The sequence below is a fragment of the Salmo salar genome, chromosome 01 (genome assembly GCF_965601325.2).
Source record: "Salmo salar chromosome 01, fSalSal1, whole genome shotgun sequence".
Lineage (NCBI taxonomy): Eukaryota > Metazoa > Chordata > Actinopteri > Salmoniformes > Salmonidae > Salmo > Salmo salar.
Genome location: NC_138291.1, coordinates 141,064,747 through 141,090,797, shown reverse-complemented (window position 1 = coordinate 141,090,797; position 26,051 = coordinate 141,064,747). Strand labels below are relative to the sequence as shown.

At 44.0% G+C, this 26,051-nt stretch overlaps 1 protein-coding gene and 1 long non-coding RNA gene across 2 annotated transcripts in view; one reads left to right on the top strand and one right to left on the bottom strand.

Moving 5' to 3' along the window:
* LOC106561151 (tetratricopeptide repeat protein 28) overlaps positions 1-26,051 on the bottom strand; it is an 85,106-nt gene that overhangs the window by 54,985 nt on the left and 4,070 nt on the right. The window lies entirely within an intron of this gene.
* On the top strand, positions 282-5,989 carry LOC106562653 (uncharacterized). The gene is made up of 3 exons (XR_001319079.3): positions 282-901; positions 4,266-4,366; positions 4,450-5,989. It is a non-coding gene; the product is annotated as an uncharacterized LOC106562653 (long non-coding RNA).

Genomic DNA, 26,051 nt, shown 5'->3' with positions numbered 1-26,051 from the left:
GTTGCTCCCATGTTTCATGAGCTGAAATAAAAGATCCCAGAAATGTTCCATACACACAAAAAGTTTATTTTGCTTACATTTTGTGCACAAATATGTTTCCATTACTTTTAGTGAGCATTTCTCCTTTGCCAAGATAATCCATCCAACTGACAGGTGTGGCATATCAAGAAGCTGATTAAACAGCATGATCATTATACAGGTGCACCTTGTGCTGGGGGCAATAACAGGCCACTCTAAAGTGTGCAGTTTTGTCACACAACACAATGCCACAGATGTCTCAAGTTTTGAGGGAGCGTGCAATTGACATGCTGACTGCAGGAATGTCCACCAGAGCTGTTGCCAGAGACCCACCTGGACAGCTGATGAAATTTCTGTGTGTAATAAAGCCCTTTTGTGGGGAAACTAAAATGTATGCACTCACTACTGTAAGTCACTCTGGATAAGAGTGTCTGCTAAATGACTCAAATGTAAATGTAAAATGAAAAACTAATTCTTATTGGCTGGGCCTGGCTCTCCAGTGGGTGGGCCTGACTCTCAAGTGGGTGGGCCTATGGCCTCCCAGGCCCACCCATGACTGCGCCCCTGATCAGTCATGTGAAATCCATAGATTAGGGCCTATTGAATTTATTTAAATTGACTGATTTTGTTATATGAACTGTAACTCAGTAAAATTGTTGAAATTGTTGCGTTTATATTTTTGTTCAGTATAAATGGAGATTCTTGGATTTACATACAGAATAATAGAAAAAGCTCTGAGACCAGGCTGGATGCTTAGGTGCCACTTTTTTTCTTCCTAATGATCTCTCTCTGCCATACAATTTATGATGTGAGAGAGTTTCCAAATTGTAGGCTCTGCAATGCTTTTTAAAAGCTGTCCTGTTTCTGCCCCCACTTCCTTGAGGTAAAGAATACATTGCTGTCAGTTGCATGGATATATTATTGCCTGCATTCACATGCACACATTTATGTGAAAGACGAATCTGTTTTGGTGAGCTACCGAGTCAATTTCCAAAAGGCAAGTTGTTTAAAACATTTTTGTTGTGCTATTCTTAGGTTTATCTGTCAAGACAGTTTATTCATAAAGCGCTCACACCTGTGTCTGGTGCACATTGTCCCAAACTTCACTGTAGTTGCTCACTGTATCTAGCTAACATGGACTTGCTATCTAGCTAGCGTGGATTAGCTAGCTAGCCATTTGATGTATGACATTTTTTGGCCTGATAAGCAAACAATGCCAAAGACCTAACTAGCTAGTCAAACTTTGAGGGAACAGTTGTTCGGCAAAGTTGGGACCAGCGTTGCCTAACAGTTACATTTGAGTCAGGTTTAAGTTTCACCACTCAAAGAGTATGTTTACATACACACTAATAATTGAATATTCAACGGCAGTAGGCTGAGTATGACATTAGTCATGTAAACACCTTACTCTGTTTATCTTAAATCGGCGAACGGTCATAATCGAAGTAAGCATAGTCCGATTAAAACCCCTGGTTTTCTGAGCTATCTTTCAAATTATTAGACCATGTATACACCTTTATCGGATTTCCTCTAGTGTCTTTAATCTGCGCATGTGTCAAATGTGATTGATTCGTCACACTAAACCCGCCACTCCAGCACGAAGTGATCGCGTGCGTTGATGTTCTTTGGATATGGTGGCGAGTGACAAAAGTCAACACTTTTGGAGCGAAAACAAAATTCTGTTCATGTTAAATATCATAAAGGAAATGGACATTCTTACGTTTTTAGACGGGCGTAAACACCGGAAGGGCGACATCTTCAATAAAGTCTCGGCTAAAATGAGAGGCTTCGTCAGGACAGTGGAACAAATTAGCTTTCATTGGAAGTCATTAAAACAGGGTTTCTTCAAAGCTAAGAAGCAAAAGAACACCAGTGAATCCAATCCAGTGAAATGTTCACTGAGATGTTGGGGCATCGACCACTGTCAACAACAGAGAAGGGTTAGACATCGGCTTTGAGGATCAAACCATTGAAGTCCTTTATTTAAAGGGAAAGAACAAGCTGATCCTAACTGTTATAGGCCTATTTCTGTTTTCTGTTTATCAAAAGTGTTGGAAAAACTTGTAAATAATCAACTGACTGGCTTTCTTGATGTCTATAGTATTCTCTCTGGTATGCAATCTGGTTTCCGCTCAGGTTATGGATGTGTCACTGCAACCTTAAAGGTCCTCAATGATGTCACCATTTCCCTTGATTCTAAGCAATGTTGTGCTGCTATTTTTATTGACTTTGCCAAAGCTTTGAGACGGTAGACCATTCCATTCTTGTGGGCCGGCTAAGGAGTATTGGTGTCACTGAGGGCTCTTTGACTTTGTTTGCAAACTACCTCTCTCAAAGAGTGTAGTGTATACTGTCAGAATATCTGCTGTCTCAGCCACTGCCTGTCACCAAGGGTGCACCCCAAGGCTCGATCCTAAGCCCCACGCTCTTCTCAATTTACATCAACAACATAGCGCAGGCAGTAGGAAACTCTCTCATCCATTTATATGCAGATGATACAGACTTATACTCAGCTGGCCCCTCCCCGGATGTTGTGGTAAAAATGCTTTACAACAAAGATTTTTTAGTGTCCAACAAGCTTTCTCTGCCCTTAACCTTGTTCTGAACACCTCCAAAACAAAGGTCATGTGGTTTGGTAAGAAGAATGCCCCTCTCCCCGCAGGTGTGATTACTACCTCTGAGGGTTTAGAGCTTGAGGTAGTCACCTCATACGAGTACTTGGGAGTATGGCTAGACGGTACACTGTCCTTCTCTCAGCACATATCAAAGCTGCAGGCTAAAGTTAAATCTAGACTTTGTTTCCTCTATCGTAATCGCTCCTCTTTCACCCCAGCTGCCAAACTAACCCTGATTCAGATGACCATCCTACCCATGCTAGATTACAGAGACGTAATTTATAGATTGGCAGGTAAGGGTGCTCTCGAGCGGCTAGATATTCTTTACCATTCGGCCATCAGATTTGCCACCAATACTCCTTATAGGACACATCACTGCACTGTATACTCTTCTGTAAACTGGTCATCTCTCTATACCTGTCACAAGACCCATTGGTTGATGCTTATTTATAAAACTCTCTTAGGCCTCACTCCCCCCTATCTGAGATATATGCTGCAGCCCTCATCCTCCACATACAAAACCCGTTCTGCCAGTCACATTCTGTTAAAGGTCCCCAAAGCACACACATCCCTAGGTCGCTCGTTCGCTGCAGCTAGCGACTGGAACGAGCAGTAACAAACACTCAAACTGGACAGTTTTATCTCAATTTCTTCATTCGGAGACTCAATCATGGACACTCTTACTGACAGTTGTGGCTACTTTGCGTGATGTATTGTTGTCTCTACCTTCTTGCCCTTTGTGCTGTTGTCTGTGCCCAATAATGTTTGTACCATGTTTTGTGCTCCTACCATGTTGTGCTGCTGCCATGTTGTGTTGCTACCATGTTGTTGTCATGTGTTGCTGCCATGCTATGTTGTTGTCTTAGGTCTCTCTTTACGTAGTGTTGTGTTGTCTCTCTTGTCGTGATGTGATTTGTGTGTTTTGTCCTATATTTTTATTTAATTTATTTTTAATCGCGGCCCCCATCTGCCCAGTAGGCCATTTGCCTTTTGGTAGGCCGTCATTGTAAATAATAATTTGTTCTTAACTGACTTGCCAAGTTAAATAAAGGTTAAATAAAATAAAAGTAAATGAGGACGTGCCGCCGGATGAGACACCATCAATACCCTCAGGTATGTTGGTTTGCAAATGATAGACTAAGTTAGCTAGCTAATGTAGTTTCTGATGTAGCTAGCTTGTTTAACATTAGGCATTAAAATACAGCCAATGCCAGCTAGCTTCATTAGGCTAGCCAGGTTGATAGAAACTCACTTTAGCTACCTGTTGGCTAGGGAAAGTAACGTTAAAGCCACCCAGCTAACTATCCCTGATGGATTGCCAACACATACTATGGAGGTGGCCATAGTATATGGTGGCAAGCCATGTTACAGTGCTAGTAGCTAAATTTAGAAAGGTAGCTATCAAACTAACATACCAATCAAGACAGCTAGCAGCAAGCTAGCTAAGTTAGCACTGTTTTTTGTTTTGCACAGGCTGCTGGCTAGTCAGGTAGTAGCTAGCTTACCTAGCTAACTTGCTAATGACGAAAACATTTTCTGCAATGGTGGCAATAGCAAGCAAACTATCTGCTGTTATGCAGCCTACTTAGCTAGTTAAGTTAGTTTCCATCTTGGTGTTGTTCTTTCTTTCAGAGAAACAGGTGATTCAACAGGTGATTCCGATTAATCTGTGATTGATCAAGGACGGGAGTCAGAGAGGCCTGCCAAAACAACATCACAGCCAGATACACATGGTATGTTTTTCAGCAAATTATTTTATTATAGGTTGTAATCATATAAGATTTTTTTTAAACTAATATGGTCTATTTCTCTGCAGTGTCAAGTGTGACGTCAAAGAGAAGAAGAGGTAACTCGGCAATGGCTAACTGGTCTTCTCAACACCAGACCTTTTTGGAGAGAATGGCAGCAAAAAAAAACATATGGCTGGAGGTGCAGATAGTGCAGAGCCAGGTGAGGGAGGAGTGGCTCATCTCTTTGATTGTGGAGTCCAATGCACATACCACAGAGCAGGTGGTGCCTCTGTTGCTTGAAGGCTTCCGAAGCATCCAGCCACCACCACCACCCCAGCCAATGTTTGTCCCATCTCCCTATCAAGGATACCACACACCTCCCCAAAACTACCAAATGCATGCCAATCCTGCCTCAAGCACAGCTTTCTTTGACCAACCAGCTGACGAAGAAGAAACAAAATACTTCCAAGAGTTAGTTCCAAGATGTAGTTCCTAACATGTTGTTGCTCAGTTCAGTTTAGGGGCTAATAGTTGACAGTTTATCTATGGCTCTGAAGTCCACGAGCAAGTCCCTAAAAGTTTATTTCTGTTGAACTGGTGTGATGGAAATGTTTATCTTTGTGTTTTTCTAATAACCAATTTCTGTGTTCATGCAAGTGGCTGTTTGAATGTGCCTGGCAGGAATCCTCACTATCAGTATCTGCAATTTGGCAGTACGCCCAGAACCTTGTTTTGAGAACGAAATATATCTCAGTTTCAAGGTCTCAGCTTAGAGGGAGGAAGCCTTGTGAGGTATTTGTCAGTCAGGCATTTGTCTGTAGGCATTTATAAGAGAAGTGTCTACATGGTCTGCAGCCACTGGTAGAGAATATCATAAAGTGCACTAGGTGCTACTCTATATGTATAGTGAAGATACATATGGTGCATAGGAAGTAGCGACAAAGAATCGTTGAAGATGCATATTAAGTAATAAGGGTGATTACTGAGTGTGTTTGGGAATAGTACTACGTGAATGTGGATGTGAAAGCTATGTGATTATGAGATGTGACAGATTAAACTGATTGAAATTTGGATAATAAAATATTGACATTTGCATAATAAGCTGATTGAGACTTGGATAATAAGAGATTGTAATTTGATGATAAGCTGATTGAAATGTGGATAATAAACTGATTGAAATTTGATAAGAGATTGAAATGTAGCTATTAAATAGAGTGAATAAGAGCTGTCATGGGACTAGCTCCAGTGAGAAAGATGATTGAATGGATACCCCAACCAGTTCTGTGTGGGCTGAGTATTTCTATCTATAACGTTATCTAGGGGTTCTGTCCACCACTGGCCATCGTAGTCTGGGACTACTAATAATAGCATGAGTGTTATTGAGCACGGGGTGTTGTTTTATATGTATAGGAAGTAGCGGTCTATAGGCATTTCTGGTAATTGTCTATGTGCGATCACTGTACCATAGTCTCTGGGAGGCTAGAGAACCGTTGAAGATTCATATGGTGCATAGACGCACATGGAGTGGTGTGGATGTGAATACCTAAGTATAGTTACAGTACCAGTCAAAAGATTGGACACACTTACTCATTCAAGGGTTTTTCTTTATTTGTACTATTTTCTACATTGTAGAATAATAGTGAAGACATCAAACTATGAAATAACACATATGGAATCATGTATTAACCAAAAAAGTGTTAAACAAATCAAAATATACATTACATTTGAGATTCTTCAAAGTAGCCACCCTTTGTCCTGATGACAGCTTTGCACACTTTTGGCATTCTCTCAACCAGCTTCATGAGGTAGTCACCTGGAATGCATTTCAATTAACAGGCGTGCCTTGTTAAAAGTTCATTTCTGGACTTTCTTTTCTTCTTAATGGTTTGAGCCAATCAGCTGTGTTGTGACAAGGTAGGGGTGGTATACAGAAGATAGCCCTAGAAAATATAAAATCTTTCAAATAAATATATTTTTTAGTTAATTAAAGTATATGTTGCAGTCAAAATTGCTGTGCTTGATAACATTTGTGCAACTTGATAACATTTGTGCATCTTTAAAATAAAATTCTAAACAAATATTTATTAGCTTATCTGCATCAACAAAACATTTCACAACATATTATGATACGATTGCTTTGGCTCAATACAGTAGTGGTAGTAGGCCGACTTGTAGTACTACTAAGTCCTATTTAGTCTTTGACATTTCAGGTCATTTGTTTAACATTTCTCGCCTGCGGAGAGGGAAGTTGGCTGCCATGTACTCTGTCAGGGCTTGCCTTGCAGCATGACCATTGGCGTTGGGTGCATTCTGTGCTTGTGCACCAGGTTGAGGTAGGGCTCTCTCCAGGTCGCCAAGAACGAAAAAGTTCACCTGCCTCCCTGTACAGTATGTTCTTCACCCTGAAGGTAAGATGACAATAGTAAGTCATTACACATTATCAAGAAGGTGGATAAGATATTAAGGTAAGTAAACAGGTAGGCAGCACAGAAGTACAGTGTGTGTGTGTCTCAATTTAGCCATTCTGGCTACAATTAACGTGAGGAGGCATGATGACCATGGAATGCTAGGTAAGCAGGTAGAACACTGTGTGTGTGTGTGTACCAACCTTTGGGAGTAGGTGAGCCTTCTCAAACAGAGTCGATTGTCTCACTACATTTGCATCATGTGCACTTCCAGGCAGTTTGCAGCTGATATTCCAAATGCTGTGTCAGACTACAAATGTACAGATATTAATTACAGATAGATTAGACATTCAAAGTACTTAATTAACATTCATTGAAACGGGTAAACCTTACCAATAGGTATCATCAACAATCCCTTGAAGAACATTGGAAGGCCAGCCTTTGCGGTTGACAAAGTCCCTGTATCCGTCAGTAGGTGGCAGGATAGGGATATGTGCACCGTCCACGCATCCGATGATTTGCGGAGTGTGGTACACCCTCTCAAATCTCTGTGCGATGGCGCAGGCCTCCTCCAGCGTTGGGAGTTTGATAAGATCTCGGATCACCGAGGACACCATTGCCTCAGAACATACACACAAACTTTTTTACTGTTGATTTGTCTACCGCAAACTGATTGGCTACAACATAATATTCCCCACAGCTTCCCAGTTTGTAACAGGCAATCGACACTCGCATATCAAGTGGCGCAGCCGCACGAACAGTAATATCATTGGGGCGCAGGCTTCTCTCCATCATGCCGCATAGCTTCTGAAAGGATCTTCAGGGCATGCGAAAGTTCTCTCCATTCTGCATCAGTATATTCTATGAGGGCCACTCTCTCACGCCAATCCTCACTGCGAACTCGCATCCAACACCAACGAGTGGTCTGGGGTGGCAAGAATGGTACCTCTCCAACCATGATAACAAAGGAAGATACCTCTGCTGTATGAGGGAATGATGGCGTCTTCTGCTTTTCGCCAACGTTGAGACTAATAAAGTTTGATTTAGCGCGTTTTGTAATAGTTGTAATAAAACCACGAAAAACAACGAAACACTCATGTTTTTTAAAAGATCTCTGCTAACTTCCAGTATCCTAGCTAGCTAGCTAACAAGTAGCTATCCTTGTTAGCAATTGTTTACTAGGGGAGCACAGGAGTTGACAACAAATAACAATTGCGGGATCTCGTGGCATCACTTCCCTTAGATAGTCCGATCATCAAATGAATCCATATATACTGGATTATTAGGGGAAGTGATATTATTCGTATTTATTAGTATTAGTTTTAAATCAAACTATTGCATTAATCTGATTATTCACAGTAATCACACTATTGTGTGCATGTAACCGCCCTGAAGCATGTAACTGTCCTCAAACACAGTCTTGAGTCTCTCAAACACTCTTGCACACAGAGGGCGAGACACATTCATTGACACAGGCTCTTTCTCAATGCTCTAAAAACCTCGGTCATTCTGGCTCCAGTTGTCCAGAGAGGATGGCAGCCTGTCTCTCTCCCCTGGAGGACGACCTGTCATGTCCCATCTGCTGTCCCCTCTACTGCAGCCACAGCTTCTGCAGGACCTGCCTGGAGGCCACCTGGATGCAGGGAGGGACCAAGGTCTGCCCCATCTCCAGAAACACATTTCCCGAGGTCCAGCCCCCTGCCAGCCCTGAGGAGGAACGCCTGTGAGACCCTTTGGAGGGAGAAGCAGCCCAAAAAGAGGGTCAAAGCGGAGGCTACATAGGACAAATCTCATGGAAAACCCCCACAAGCTCCAACACCCCAAACACACTTCAAGGGCCTACACACTGTGTGCGGCCGCCATATCCAGAAGCTGGGCCTGTTCTACCTGTAGTGTGTGTGTATGTTGTGTGTGGAGTGTGTGTCTGAGCATGCAGGCCACAGTTTCTGCTCTGTGAAGAAGGCTGCTACCCAGAGGGAGGAGCTCAGAACATCACTAACTGTCACGCCTGCCCCCGCTCCCCCTCTATGGCGCTCGAGGGCGCCAGGCGGCCCATCATTACGCACACCTGTCACCATCGTTACGCGGATCAGCGCTTCATCACTTATTGATTGCCTCCCCTATATCTGTCTATTCCTCAGTTTATTCCCCGTGTCAGCATTAATGTCATTTTGTTCCTCCTGTCCAGACGCTTTTCTTGTTTTGTTTCATGTCCGTTTATCCATTTTATCTTCACTCCCTGTACTTGCTTCTTGTCTCCCAGCGTCTGTCCTCACACTAAACGAGCCTACAGGATAAAACGGCTGTCGTTGACAAGACAAAACCCTGCTGGGAAAAAATGACATCTCACATCGGGGCACAGGCCCAGAAAACAACGATAAAAGATACATTTGAGAGGCTGCATCTCTTCCTGAGAAAAGGAGAGGCAGAGAGGATAACCAAGCTGAGGGAGGAAGAGCAGAAGAAGAGTAAAAGGATGAACGAGAAATTGGAAGAGATTAGTAAAGTGATGTCATCGCTGTCCAACAGAATCAGGGAAGTGGAAAAGAAGCAGTTGGGTGATGACACTGCATTCCCGCAAAGCTACAAGACCTAACCCTTGCAGAGGATGAAGAGAGTCTTCCACACAACCCAGAGAGGTTGTTTATCAGAGACGTCCTGGGCTCAGAGGGATTAACCTCAAGGATTCACAGCTGGGAGATCGGGGGTGTTATTACAATGAAGGGTACTGGGAAGAGTGGTTGGTAGGGGTGGGGTTGGTAGCCATGGAGACAACTATGGGGATAACATTTTGTCTGTAGGAGTGATGGAAGGTGAACCAATGAGAATGGAAGAGAAGCCAGATAAGAACAGGGTTCCACTGGACTGGGACAAAGGAGATGTGTCCTTCTACGATGGTAACCACATCACCTCCAGACCTTTAACCAAACATTTACAGAACAGGTGTATCCATACTTCTATGTCGGTTTGTTGAACAAGGATTCGCTGGATATTCTACCAATGGAGGTTTCTATAAACCATGCCAAATAAGAGAGTGTACTTTAGGGGTGTAACGGTACATGAATTCGTACTGAAAGGTTGGACCTCGGTTTGGTCCACACTGTGAACATGAATGAATACATAAAAAAACAATATTTACAAAATGAAAGCACAAGGCCTATAGGCAGTGGCGGATTTAAGTATAGGCGACATGGGCAGCCGCCCAGGGTGGCATCTTGCCGGGGGCGGCAAGGGGCGCCCGCACCCCAAAATATGGCATTCGGTTTTGTATCGCTCATTCGCATGTCACGTCAATGATATCATGTCACCGTGTGGGACTGTGGGTCAATTAACCTTGTCGGAGTGGGCGCCCTGATTCTAGTTTGTGAGCTAGGCAGGCTACTGCCTGGGAAGGTCTCCCACTCAGAAGTACGAGATGAGGATTGGGGCTGGGGTTGGTTGACCTCAGGTTTCCCCACTGGAAGCCTGAGGTAGGAGGAGCAGGGGAATCTATCAAATAGCTCACCTCTAATTTTGTACAGTACGAATGCAATTAGTAAAATCAGTCACACTACAAAATGCTACCAAATAAACCACAATTCATTCATAATTCACAGACATATTGTTGAATTTTTTTCTGGTTTGTGCGAAATCGTTAAGAATAATATAAAACCAGTCTGCACACCACCAAGGTGAATTGGTTTAGTCTTGACTCTTGGTTGACAGTGTTGGGGGATGGGTAATGTATTGATGCTCGAGTGCCAAATCAACACAAATTTGCTTCTATTTGTCTTTGGTACTTGTCTTATTATTGTATATATTTTTATATCGTTTTAAAATGTCATGATTATTTATTTGTGTTGTTCCAGATGTCTGAATAAAAATGCTTTAGTGCAGAATGGTGATGATTATCTTTGGGATGGGGGGCGCTGAAGAGAACCATACAAGCTAGAACCGCCACTGCCTATAGGCTATGCCTACACTGTGCTGTAGGCCTATGCCTCTTGAGTAAATGTAAGCTGAAACAAAACAAAAAAACATTTCAGGCTATTCCATTAAAACAACTAGAGACAATGCACACATTGTAACAAAAATGTTCAATCTTAATTGCCGCATTTCAAACTGTCCTTTTGTGAGGCGCAGCCGGGAACCAGTTCTGTGGGGTCAATAAACCAGAATTGGAGGATCCTTAATAATCGTTTAAATCTCCAGTTTGGAGACATTTTGGCTTCCAAGTAAATTACAACGGCGATGGACAGAGAGTTGTGGATAAAACGTTAACAGAATGTCGCCACGCTCAACGAGAATAGCCTATGCATCTGCCAACACCTCAGACATGTTGACAGATTAAGGCCGACATCACCCCAGTATACCGGAGCAAGACGGAAACGCAAAGAGACAACAATCCAACATCTCCCCTCTGCATTGAAGCAGCCCTTGGCATCTGATCTGACTGGGCCAAACAAATGATAAGAGCGATAGGTAGGCTATGTTTACACGTTTTACCCTCTTTGGTTTAAAGCAGCGGATGTGCGCCTATTCTCGGTGGTTGAGAATAAGGGGTTTCAGTACCTCGTGAACGTGCTCGAGCCACTTTACGAACTTCCCTCTTGCACCCATTTCTGCAAACAGGTAGTACCCTCTCTATATAAGGAAACCAAAGCCTAAGTTTTCAATGAATTGGCCAATGCACCCTGTGTTGCGCTTACTTAACAGTGACAGCCCATCACATTAACCCGGAGTGGGAGATGGACAATGCTACAAACACACCCCCTTTATGAGAATCCCAAATGCACACCTGGCACTGAAGGAGGCAGTGTCATGGTGCGTTCGTAACCATGTGGGAATTTACCACATACCACTGGGAAAAAATCCACTTGAATAGTGGTAATTAATAGTGTGAAACTCATCTATCATCCTAAGCACCCACTTCTCCCACATGGCTCTCCAGAGGGTAGTGAGGTCTGCACAACGCATCACCGGGTGCAAACTACCTGCCCTCCAGGACACCTACACCACCCGATGTCACAGGAAGGCCAAAAAGATCATCAAGGACAACAACCACCCGAGCCACTGCCTGTTCACCCAGCTATCATCCAGAAGGCGAGGTCAGTACAGGTGCATCAAAGCGGGGACCGAGAGACTGAAAAACAGCTTCTATCTCAAGGCCATCAGACTGTTAAACAGCCATCACTAACATTGAGTGGCTGCTGCCAACATACTGACTCAACAACAGCCACTTTAATAATGGAAAAATTGATGTAATCAATTTATCACTAGCCACTTTATATATATAATGTTTACTTACCCTACATTACTCATCTCATATGTATATACTGTACACTATACCATCTACTGCATCTTGATGTAATTAAATGTAGCACTAGCCACTTTAAACAATGCCACTTTATAATGTTTTCATAGCCTACATTACTCATCTCATATGTATATACTGTACTCTATACCATCTACTGCATCTTGCCTATGCCGTTCGGCCATCACTCATTTATATATTTTTATGTACATATCCGTATTCATTCCTTTACACTTGTGTGTATAAGGTAGTTGTGAAATTGTTAGGTTATATTACTTGTTAGATATTACTGCATGGTCAGAACTAGAAGCACAAGCATTTCGCTCCACTTGCATTAACACCTGCTAAACATGTGTATGTGACAAATACATTTGATTTGAGTTTATTTTGACATCACCTGCTAAAGAAATGGCCTCTATAACAGCGTTCTTGGCAGTTAAATGCAACAACAAAACACAAAAGGCAATCTACAGTACTAATGTGGTTTTTGCACTCTATAATTTGTTTACAAGCATTGTATTAGTACTTTTAGTTTACAGTTGACACAGTTTGTTGGCCATTAGCCAAATATGCGTTTCTCAATGTGTTCAAATCACATGAATGCATCCAACTGATATTTAAGACTTCACAACTGGTAAATGCCCACCTTCCACATGATTACAAATGCAGCATCGTAGTGGACACTTGAGAGGCCCAACATAACAATCTGGTAACAACAGACAATGCAAGCAACATTGTGAATGCTGAACATGGTGAATGACATTTCATTTTCCCATTGTGCCAAAACCAAACCGAACTGACCACAAAACGTACCTAACCGTGGTTTGGTGAACCGTTACATATCTACTGTACTTCCATTTGTTGGAGTTTTGTTTCTCTACTGAAAGAATTGAAAATGTCGTTTGAAGAGGATTACTGCAGTGCCATTGGTTACATTGTTCATTTAAAATACTTTTACATTTTAAAGTTGAGTATCTGTTTTAACAAGATAGATCATTAAAGCTTTCAATGTCAACTGTTTCCGGGCAATAAATTCTTTCAAATAAAGATTATGGCATAAGTAACAAAACAGATATTTATTTTAATCGACAGACCAGTAACAAACATGTTACACTTTCAAGAAGGGCATTTTTGAAAGTGTAAAGGTAGTTGTAAAGGTAGCAAACATTTAAAAGGGGTATTCTGGGATGAATACCTCAGTTCTTGAAGAATATAACAAATGCCTCATGAGCTTAGTCAAACTGTTTACCCCACCAGACCCCAAAATATAAGCTTGTTTTATTATTTGTAAACAATGTAATTGTAAAGAAACACTGTATATCTTCTAAACATGGTTAAAACTATCATTTTGATATCATGGATGTTCAGTCCTTGCATCCATAGCCCTGTCATTAAAGGGGTTACATTCCTCCAGCCCCATCCCTCAGCTGGTTAACCCCAAAACGTATTGGTTTTGAGAATTCCAGATTGCCCCTTTTAATTGAACAGGAAACAGCGCGCGTGTGTGTGTGTAGAACTAAGAGAACATAATTTGTATTAGCCTATTGCTTACCCTGACCCAGTCAACTCTATAAGTGGGGGAAGAAACTAGGGGTTGGTTAGGCCAACTGTCCTCGAATTCTCCTTGGTTTACTATTCTTGTGAGGACTTCTGGTCATAAGTACAGTAAAACAAAAAAAAACCACACAGACAGGCCACATTCCCAACGCCCAACAGTTGTGAATAGTGAATCATCAGTTTAACCTTATCTGTCCTGCAAGGTCATTAGATTTGACTTTTCAACCCCCTTAGTGTCCGTTTGGTAGAGCCCAGAGGGGGTTGAGGTGGTTTTGGCATTGGATCAGAACAATCCATCTTCATAATGGGGGAGGAGGGGGAGCCATTCAAAAGGGCCAGAGGGAAAGACAAGCAGCTGTTATTCTTAGAAACACACGGATGACTTGTTGTGTCTCTTGTCGTATAGTGTGTGTGTGTGTGTGTGTGTGCATGCGTTGTCGCATGTGTGTGTGATCTGCTGTCTGCGGATAGTGGCTCTGTATCTGAGATCGGTGACACACATTAACTAACAGCTTTCATTATACCCTATGGGCTCCTAGCACCATGTCAACCATCACACACTCACAAGCAACACACATCCTCTCTCACATACAATACACGCAACACACATCCTCTCTCACATACAATATGGGCCTGGCTAACTGCCTTGATCCCCAGCAATAGTGTCATAATATTATCCTCAGCTCCCTTTTCAAACAGCCTGATCGGCCAACCCCTGCGCTGACAGACACAATCCCTCTATCCCCCTTTCCTCTCCTAGTCCTGTTCTATCAACCACGTGGTACCTTCACACACACACACACACACACACACACACACACACACACACACACACACACACACACGTGGTGTAGAGCTGTGGTCTGATAGGAGCTGTCAGCGCGTGAAGAAAAGCCCTGGTTGGGACGGACAGAACATGACAGCCCAAAAAGAGAGGGAGAATGAGGGGGACATAGAAAGAGGTTAGCATGTAGACGTGGACGCAAAATAGAGAATGTGCTGGCACTTAGCAACATCATATACCAGCTAGGCTACTGTAGAGTTCAAACACACACGCCATCATGACAGGTACACTACATGACCAAGAGTATGTGGACACCTGCTCGTCGAACATCTCATTCCAAAATCATGGGCATTAATATGGAGTTGGTCCCCCCCCCTTGCTGCTCTAACAGCATCAACTCTTCTGTGAAGGCTTTCTACTAGATCAAATCAAAGTGTATTTGTCACATGCGCCGAATACAACAGGTGTAGACCTTTGAGTGAAATGCTTACTTACAGGCCGTAACCAACAGAGCAATTTTTAAGTAAAAAATAGGTATTAGGTGAACAATAGATAAGTAAGGAAATAAAAAACAACAGTAAAAAGACTAATAATAACAGTAGCGAGGCTATATACAGACACCGGTTCGTCGGACTAATCGAGGTAGTATGTACATGTAGGTATGGTTAAAGTGACTATGCATATATGATCAACAGAGAGTAGCAGTAGAGTAAAAGAGGGTTTGGCGGGTGGTGGGTGGCGGGACACAATGCAGATAGTCCGGGTAGCCAATGTGCGGGTTCACCGGTTAGTCAGGCTAATTGAGGTAATATGTACATGAATGTATAGTTAAAGTGACTATGTATATATGGTAAACAGAGAGTAGCCGCAGTGTAAAGAGGGGTTGGGGGGGCGCAATGCAAATAGTCCGGGTAGCCATTTGATTACCTGTTCAGGAGTCTTATGGCTTGGGGGCCTTTTGGTCCTGGACTTGGAGCTCCGGTACCGCTTGCCATGCGGTAGTAGATAGAACAGTCTATGACTGGGGTGGGTGGGGTCTTTGACAATTTTTAGGGCCTTCCTCTGACACCGCCTGGTGTAGAGGTCCTGGATGGCAGGCAGCTTAGCCCCAGTGATGTACTGGGCCGTACGCAGTGCCCTCTGTAGTGCCTTGCGGACGGAGGCCGCAGTTGCCGTACCAGGCAGTGAGGCAAACAGTTAAGATGCTCTCGATGTTGCAGCTGTAGAACCTTTTGAGGATCTGAGGACCCATGCCAAATCTTTTTAGTTTCCTGAGGGGGGAATAGGCTTTGTCGTGCCCTCTTTACGACTGTCTTGGTGTGTTTGGATCATTCTAGTTTGTTGGTGATGTGGACACCAAGGAACTTAAAGCTCTCAACCTGCTCCACTGTAGCCCCGTCGATGAGAATGGGGGCGTGCTCGGTCCTCCTTTTTCTGTAGCCCACAATCATCTCCTTAGTCTTGGTTACGTTGCGGGATAGGTTGTTATTCTGGCACCACCCGGCCAGGTCTCTGACCTCCTCCCTGTAGCCTGTCTCGTCATTGTCGGTGATCAGGCCTACCACTGTTGTGTCGTCTGCAAACTTAATGATGGTGTTGGAGTCGTGCCTGACCACGCAGTCGTGGGTGAACAGGGAGTACAGGAGGGGACTGAGCACGCACTCCTGAGGGGCTCCAGTGTTGAGGATCAGCGGGGCAGATGTGTTGGTACCTACCCTCACCAACCGGGGGGCGGCAGCCCGTCAGGAAGTCCAGGATCCAGTTGCAGAGGGAGGTGTTTAGTCCCAGGATCCTTAGCTTAGTGATGAGCTTTGAGGGTACTATTGTGTTGAACACTGAGCTGTAGTCAATGAATAGCATTCTCACGCAGGTGTTCCTTTTGTCCAGGTGGGAAAGGGCAGTGTGGAGTGCAATAGAGATTGCATCATCTGTGGATCTGTTTGGGCGGTATGCAAATTGGAGTGGGTCTAGGGTTTCTGGGATAAGGGAGTTGATGTGAGCCATTACCAGCCTTTCAACGCACTTCAGGGCTACGGACATAATTTAGGCATGTTGCCTTTGTGTTGTTGGGCACAGGGACTTTGGTGGTCTGCTTGAAACATGTTGGTATTACAGACTCAATCAGGGACATGTTGAAAATGTCTGTGAAGATGCCTGCCAGTTGGTCAGCACATGCTCGGAGCACACGTCCTGGTAATCCGTAGATGTTGGAACATTGCTGTGGGGACAGCCACAAAAGCATTAGTGAAGTTGGTCACTGATGTTGGGTGATTAGGCCTGGCTCGCAGTCGGTGTTCCAATTCATCCCAAAAGTGTTCGATGGGATTGAGGTCAGGGCTCTGTGCAGGCCAGTCAAGTTCTTCCACACCGATCTCAACAAACCATTTCTGTATGGACCTCGCTTTGTGCACGGGGGGATTTTCATGCTGAAACAGGAACAAAATTGTCTAGAATGTCATTGTATGCTGTAGCGTTAAGATTTCCTATCACTGGAACTAAGGGCCCCAGCCCGAACCATGATAAACAGCCCCAGACCATTATTCTTCCTCCACCAAACTTTACAGTTGACACTATGCATTGGGGCAGGTAGCGTTCTCCTGGCATCGCCAAACCCAGATTCGTCCATCGGACTTCCAGATGGTGAAGTGTGATTCATCACTCCAGAGAAAGTGTTTCACTGCTCCAGAGTCCAATGGCGGCGAGCTTTACACCACTCCACCCGAAGCTTGGCATTGCGCATGGTGATCTTAGGCTTGTATGCGGCTGCTTGGCCATGGAAATCCATTTCATGAAGCTCCCAACAAACAGTTATTGTGCTGACGTTGCTTCTAGAGGCAATTAGGAACTCGGTAGTGAGTGTTGCAACCGTGGATAGACAATTTTGCTCCTTGTTGCTCCTAGACGTTTCCACTTCACAATAACAGCACTTACAGTTGACCGGGGCAGCTCTAGCAGGGCAGACATTTTACAACTGACTTGTTGGAAAGTTGGCACCCTATGATGGTGCTACGTTGAAAGTCACTGAGCTTTTCAGTAAGGCAATTCAACTGCCAATGTTTGTCTATGGAGGTTGCATGGCTGTGTGCTCGATTTGATACACCTGTCAGCAACGGCTGAAATAGGCGCATCCACTAATATGAAGGGGTGTCCACATACTTTTGTATATGTAGTGTATTACTGTGACAGTCAGATACTGCACTGACAGAGACAAAATAACTTGCCTCACTGCAGATCACTCAGGTTCCTTCTCGCTCTCTCTTGCGCTCGTTCTTGCTCTCTCCTCCAGCAGTGTATTTCACACCCCACTTTCCACTCCTCCACCAATCAAACACACACACACACACACACACACACACACACACACACACACACACACACACACACACACACACACACACACACACACACACACACACACACACACACACACACACCATCTTGGCAAGTCTTCAGAGAGTGTGTACCAGTGATGTTGAACTATTAATGGTGTCATGGTTGCTTGTAGTGATGTACACACTCGCAGGGTGTGTGTGTAGGTACACGGTCCAAACAGAGGATGAAAGACTGATGACTCAGAGGAACACACAGAGCAGAAGATCAAGACTGGGGATTGTGACTATGTGTGTGTGATGTAATGGTGGTGTAAGTGGTAACAGAAAAAGGTGACTGGCTGGCTGTCTCCCTCTCTCTTGATAGATATATGAAATAAAACAGTGTTTGATGGAAGAGAAATCCCTAAAGCAACCTTATCACATTACAAAGGACAGGGGGAGAGGATAAGACAGGATGAGAGGGGAGAGGATAAGACAGGATGAGAGGGGAAAGGAGAGGATAAGACAGGATGAGAGGGGAGAGGATAAGACAGGATGAGAGGGTAGAGGAGAGGATAAGACACGATGAGAGGGGAGAGGATAAGACAGGATGAGAGGTGAGGATAAGACAGGATTAGAGGAGAGGATAAGACAGGATGAGAGGGGAGGATAAGACAGGATGAGAGGAGAGAATAAGACAGGATGAGAGGGAAGAGGAGAGAGGACAATATAGAACCAGTACATGTACAGTACTTTATTCTACAAGTACAGTGGCTTGCGAAAGTATTCACCCCCTTGGCATTTTTACTAATTTGTTGGCTTACAACCTGGAATTAAAATTTATTTTTGGGGGGTTTGTATCATTTGATTTACACAACATGCCCACCACTTTGAAGACGCAAAATATTTTTTCTTGTGAAACAAATAAGAAATAAGACAAAGAAACTGAAAACTTGAGTGTGCATAACTATTCACCTCCCCAAAGTAAATACTTTGTAGAGCCACCTTTTGCAGAAATTACAGCTGCAAGTCTCTTGGGGTATGTCTCTATAAGCTTGGCACATCTAGCCACTGGGATTTTTGGCCATTCTTCAAGGCAAAACTGCTCCAGCTCCTTCAAGTTGGATGGGTTCCGCTGGTGTACAGCAATATTTAAGTCATACCACAGATTGTCAATTGGATTAAGGTCTGGGCTTTGACTAGGCCATTCCAAGACATTTAAATGTTTCCCCTTAAACCACTTGAGTGTTGCTTTAGCAGTATGCTTACGGTCATTGTCCTGCTGGAAGGTGAACCTCCATCCCAGTCTCAAATTTCTGGAAGACTGAAACAGGTATCCCTCAAGAATTTCCCTGTATTTAGCGCCATCCATCATTCCTTCGTTTCTGACCAGTTTCCCAGTCCCTGTCGATGGAAAACATCCCCACAGCATGATGCTGCCACCACCATACTTCACTGTGGGGATAGTGTTCTCGGGGTGATGAGAGGTGTTGGGTTTGTGCCAGACATAGCATTTTCTTTGATGGCCAAAAAGCTCAATTTTAGTCTCATCTGACCAGAGTACCTTCTTCCATATGTTTGGGGAGTCTCCCACATGCCTTTTGGCGAACACCAAACGAGTTTGCTTTTTTTTCTCTTTAAGCAATGGCTTTTTTTCTGTCCACTCTTCCGTAAAGCCCAGCTCTGTGGAGTGTATGGCTTAAAGTGGTCCTATGGACAGATACTCCAATCTCCGCTGTGGAGCTTTGCAGCTCCTTCAGGGTTATCTTTGGTCTCTTTGTTGCCTCTCTGATTAATACCCTCCTTGCTTGGTCCGTGAGTTTTGGTGGGCGGCCCTCTATTGGCAGGTTTATTGTGGTGCCATATTCTTTCCATTTTTTAATAATGGTTTAATGGTGCTCCGTGGGATGTTCAAAGTTTCAGATATTTTTTTATAACCCAACCCTGATCTGTACATCTCCACAACTTGTCCCTGACCTGTTTGGAGAGCACCTTGGTCTTCATGGTGCCACTTGCTTGGTGGTGCCCCTTGCTTAGTGGTGTTGCAGACTCTGGGGCCTTTCAGAACAAGTGTATATATACTGAGATCATGTGACACTTAAATAAAGTCCACCTGTGTGCAATCTAATCTTTAGGGGCTTCATAGCAAAGGTGGTGAATACAAATGCACACACCACTTTTCCGTTTTATAATGACAGGTGTGGTGGTGTATTCCGTTGGGCTGACAGAACTGGAGCCCATGTGTGTATTGGGGGGGGGGGGGGTGGGGGGGGGGCATAGATGAATTTGTGGAGAGTGCCGGGAGGTGAAGACCAACACAGAGTGACACACACACACACACACGCACGCAGGCACGCACGCACGCACGCAGGCACGCACGCACACACACACGCACGCACACACACACACACACACACACACACACACACACACACACACACACACACACACACACACACACACACACACACACACACACACACACACGTGTGAGCGAGCTAGTAGCCAGATCCTAGCAGACAGACAGAGAGACTGACAGACAGACAGACAAACTCGTAATAACCCAATAGCTAGTTCATAATGACAGGTGTAGTGGTGTATTCCATTGAGCTGACAGAACTGTAGCCCCTGTGTATTGGGGAGGGGGTACACTAGTTAGACAACAGCTGGTAGGGAGAGAGAGAGAAACCTGGCCTCTCTCTGCTGCCAATCTCTCTCTCTCACACTCACGCACACACACACAGCTATGGACGACTGGGGGTTGATCTTAAATTTCTGTCCAACAAACTCTCACAGTCTCACTTCAGAATCCAACGTTTGTCCATAAACGTCACATTTCGAAAGTTACGTTTAGGCATTAATTCAGAATGGTTAAGGTAAGGGTTAAGGTTTGGGATAGGGTAAAATAAAACAGTGCCTATGAGTGGGATTGACAAGCGACCCTCGGCGCTGGAACTCGCAGCTTATGCCCATCCGTTGTCCCCATCCACAGAGCTCTAGCAAACCACAGGCCTACATGGGGGTAATAGCACTCACCGTTGTGGCCGGTTTTTAGGTAATCTCCCGACGTCGTGGGTACCTGGACAGACGTTGAATTTCGCCTTGGATCTTTAGCGACCTGGCTGCCCAGCCTAATCAATAATGCAGTGTGTGTGTGTGATATTTGTTTATGCTTGTGGCTGGTGCCAACCTCATAGTTCTTTCATGAATACGGTTAACTGCATGGAGCTTTTCCAAGAACAAAAACACACACACCACAAGGCGCACGCGGGTGCGCACACACACACATTAGAATGAAAAAGTCATGTTAGAATGAAAATTTGTTGCACACATCTCGAGCCACCAAATCCGTCTCTGCCAAGGTGTCTTTAGCAGTTCTGAGGTGTGTTGGCTGTAGTGAGCACTACAACAGCTTGACTGGGAGTGCCTGATTCTAGGTACTAGTGCTTTTGAGTGTGTGTGTGTGTGTGTGTGTGTGTGTGTGTGTGTGTGTGTGTGTGTGTGTGTGTGTGTGTGTGTGTGTGTGTGTGTGTGTGTGTGTGTGTGTGTGTGTGTGTGTGTGTGGGGGGGGGGGGGCGCGACATATCTTCAATTAACTTGAACAGATCTCCAGGATTTCAACTAGGTGGGAGAACATGTATGGGGGAACATGTATTGGGGAAAAACATGTTTCACCACCACACTGTAACTGAACAGGAGAAAAGATACCTGATGGAATGGAAGAATGAGATTAGACACCCTGAGGGTTGAGAGGAGAGGACAGGGTAGTACAAAGGTCCACAGACTGAACAGACCCACAGAGTACAGAGACAAGCTGTGTTAGTTAATGTCATACTATTATGTGTGTGTGTGTGTGTTTATCAGCTAGTAAACAGATCTCAGCAGACAGACAGATAGACAGGCAGACAGACAGTCAAACTCGTAATAACCCAAAGCAAACAAAACACATTCGACGGTACCTCTTCCCCAAACACTCCAAATACTCCCAAACAGTAAACACAATCACAGAGGCTCATCTGTTTGGCAGAAACCCCAGTCTAGCCTGGAATCTAGCCTGGCAACTCTCAGTGCCATCTCCATATGTGCCACCAACTGGCTATATGGTGGGTGTGGAGAGAGAGAGAGAGAGAGAGAGAGAGAGAGAGAGAGAGAGGAGCAGAAAGAGGGGGGATAGAGAAAGAGAGCGGAATTAGACAGAACTCAAAGCATTATTGGATTGAACGTTCTGCATTTTTTCGATCAGATATGGTCAATGCCGCACTTTATCTCAAATTCAGATATTACTTTTCGATCAATTAATTATTAAGAGATTCAAGAGAAGCTTGAATCTCTTTTTTTTTCAGACGATGTTGGAGGAGATGGATGTATCTGATGTGATCCGTTAACGAAATAAAAAATGGCCCTAACTAGTAGCTGTTAAACGGGAAGACAAAAACTAGTGCAGACACATTACACCAATATGCATGACTACTACTACAGTCTTGGATTTTCTCTGACACTTTCTGTTGCTACTGTGAAATTAAAGAAAGTGGTGTGTGTGTGTGTGTGTGTGTGGTGTGTGTGTGTGTGTGTGTGTGTGTGTGTGTGTGTGTGTGTGTGTGTGTGTGTGTGTCAAATCAAATTGTATATGTCACATACACATTTTAGCAGATGTTATAGCGGGTAAAGCGAAATGCTTGCGTGTGTGTGTGTGTGTGTGTGTGTGTGTGTGTGTGTGTGTGTGTGTGGGGGATGTTCATGTAAGCATGTGTTGTGTTAGCTAGCCAAACGTGACCTTCAGATGTTCCCCAAGGAAACATAAAGATGGGCGACTTATACCCCCCATACGACTGTCAGACAGTAATATACTGGAGGTGTGTGTGTGTGGGTGCAAGCATGTGCAGTAGCAAGATATTAACTATTTCATACAACCATGGCAAAAAGCATGGACACATTAAATGATCCCTTTCCTAGAGTAGTGGTTACTCCAAAGTCCAAATAGAAGTACTATTTTGTAATACATTATTTATTCTGTGTTATTTGGCCATATATGATCCTTATGTCACTAGCGGTGGTGTCTCTCTCGACACCCACCCCCTCTTCCCCCCACCTCTATTTCTTTCTCCCTCACACCATTTATCTCTCTCTCTCTATCCTCTCTTAATCACCCATGTCTATCTCCGAGCCAAAACATCAGGACCTCAACCCACAACCTGCCTGCCCCCCCCCCCCCCCCCCCCACATCTCTCTCCCACTCTCCCCCTGCTCTCTCGCTCTTCCTGCTGTCTATTCCAGACTTTCGTGTGGCTGAACTACACATTCTAAATATCGCCAAGTACAAACGTTGAAAATGTCTCCACAGCCGTGTGTGTGTCTGTGTGTAGAGACCTGCATATTTGCAATAATTATCAGGTACCAACAGCGGATTCCTCTGATCTGACGCAAATGGGCTGAAGAGTGTGTGTTAGCCCCTGAGGGGACAGTGGTGATCTATATCACCAGGGTAGGAGATAGAATGGTGTCTTTGACTTTAGATTGATCCTAGGACTGTCCCCGACTAAAAAAAATAAGAGTCGACCAAGAGTCGCCTGTTCTTTTTAAACTTGTATTTTTCCATATCCTACGTATGTGTTTTAACCAAATAAACTATATGCACTGAGCATGTCTGATGCTTTAAGGGAACTGTTTGATGAAATAATTAAGACAAACAAATGACTAGAGGGAGTCCGACCGCAATTGATTTGATTGTGCCGGGCCTCAGACTTGCTTTGTTAAAAACTGAGTGACGAGCACAACCCTCTCTCTCTCTCTCTCTCTCTCTCTCTCTCCCCTCCCTCCCTCCCTCTCTCCCTCTCTCTCTCCCTCCCTCCCTCCCTCTCTCCCTCCCTCCCTCCCTCTCTCCCTCTCTCTCTCTCCCTCCCTCCCTCCCTCCCTCTCTCCCTCTCTCTCTCCCCTCCCTCCCTCCCTCCCTCTCTCCCTCCCTCCCTCCCTCCCTGCTGCAGCGACCACCACAGAACATCAACAGCCCTCTGTCCGTGTTGCTGAAGCTGCAACATAATTACAGCCCTTTCTGACTGAAAACTTATGTTACCGAAATCCCTCATTTCAACCCCTGCCCTCTTTACGTGACACGTGTATGCATCAAATGCATGCGACCAATAGGGCCTGATGTATAGCACAATCACATCAATAAATTGGTCATAGCAAACTCAGAACACCGTAACGCATGACAGCAAAATGGATCAACTCAAAACGGGGGAATGTTTACTAATTGCTCAGGAGTTAAAGGGGAAGTCAGATGTGGGGAATAAATTTGACTCGGTGTGGAAAATAACGGAGATCAAGAAAATTAAGGTAAGGAGCAAGCCCTGCTTGCATATTATGTGTGCCAAACAGGTGCTGTTAGATTTCAATATCATTTTTCGGACCGTTTGGAACAATGTAAACAACACTAAATAAATGATACGCTTCCCAGAGATTCTGTTGTAAAAAAAATTTGTAAAGCCTTCATTACAGCAAAAACGTGAACGCAATTTCAGAAATGGAATGGTTTGTTATTTATTCAATGGCTGCGTTGTTATTTTATTTTAAAACTTAAATGCTTGATTGCATTTCAAATCATGACTGCCTTCTATGCTGTGTGATGACATGAACAAATGAATGATTGATTGATACAGTAGCCTATATAACTATTGAAATACACTGTAGGCTTAAGTAAGTTACAGCATTAAGACTAAACAGGATGTGCTCTTAGGCTTACAGCTTGATGGTGGTTATATAAGGCTGCTATACAAAGCCTACTAATGATAATGACATTGCTTATTATAATAAAGATGATCATCATAATAATAACAATAAGAAGGAGATCAAGGAAAAACAAGGTTATTATCATTATTATTATTATTATTATTAGAAATATAATTTTTCTGACAATTTGGAAAAGTGTAAACAACCCTAAATAAATTATAAATAATATCAGAGGCTGGTATAACAGAAAAAGTGTAAAGCCTTTAAAAACAGCAAAATGTGTGAAATTGTGAGGCTTGGCTGTTGATTATAGACCTAATTAAGTTTATATATATACCCTAAAGCTAGACCACAACACTGATAGTCACATACACTATATATACAAAATTATGTGGACACCCCTTCAAATTTGTGTTTTGTGAAGTAGAAACATCAAGGAGCAACAACGGCTCAGCCGCGAAGTGGTAGGCCACACAAGCTCACAGAATGGGTTCTGGTCCCCACAAGGATTGTAAAACCAAAAACACACAGGCGCACATACGCACGCACAGACGCACACACACATAGCACAGGGCTCCTCATACTCCTTCCCTTTAATTACCCATCATATGTGATTGTTCATTAATCCTCGCCTGGAAATAGACTCACACACCCAGTTATTAGTGGCTACATACTGATCTCTCTCTCTCCCTCCCTCTCTTCCCTTTTCTTCCCCTCTCTCTATTATGGCAGCACCAGCACCAATCTCCTCTAGAAGAACACATATTCTTATTTCAGAAGCTTCCCGGAAAAGGCTGAGGTACCGGGGAATTCCCAAATCCACCACAGAGAACAGAATTCCAAAACAGAGAATATGGGACACTGGCTGCATTCCTCTGGGCTGCTGAAATGGGAACGCTGGGAAAAGCTGCTGTAGAGAGTCTGGTGTACAACTGGGCTTATGGTCAGGATTAAAACTAAAGCCCAAACCCTTTACAGCTGACAATACATTCAGAAGTGTAACCCTCTCACACTCTGTATGACGGCCACTGAAACACTAACTTTATAATTATCCAACACAACATAACCACTCTTTAATAACAACTTGTATTCCACCTCCCGTTCTCTTCCGCTTTCACATCTATTCACCCATTTATCCACCTCTCTCTTCACATCTCATTTTCCCATACCCTCTCCTAATGACCAATCCATCCCTCTCTCCAAATGTCTCCTTCCTCCACACTGCCACTCTACAAAGGAACCCAACTGTGTGAGTGGGAGAGAAAGAGAGAAAGGTGGGCAGAGAGGAGGGATTGGGGTGCTTCGCTGAGAAAGCAGAGTTGGTAGGCTCTGGCTGTCTGTGAGCAGATGTTTGTGTGTGTGTGTGTGTGTGTGTGTGTGTGCGCGTGCCCGCAAGTGTGTAAGAACATCTCCCAATTAATAACAACCAATTAAGCCCACTATAGTGCTAGCCCGCACTGAGGCTCATTAGAGGGGTGTGTGTGTGTGTGTGTGTGTATGTGTGTGTGTGTGTGTGTGTGTGTGTGTGTGTGTGTGTGTGTGTGTGTGTGTGTGTGTGTGTGTGTGTGTGTGTGTGTGTGTGTGTGTGTGTGTGTGTGTGTGTGTGTGTGTG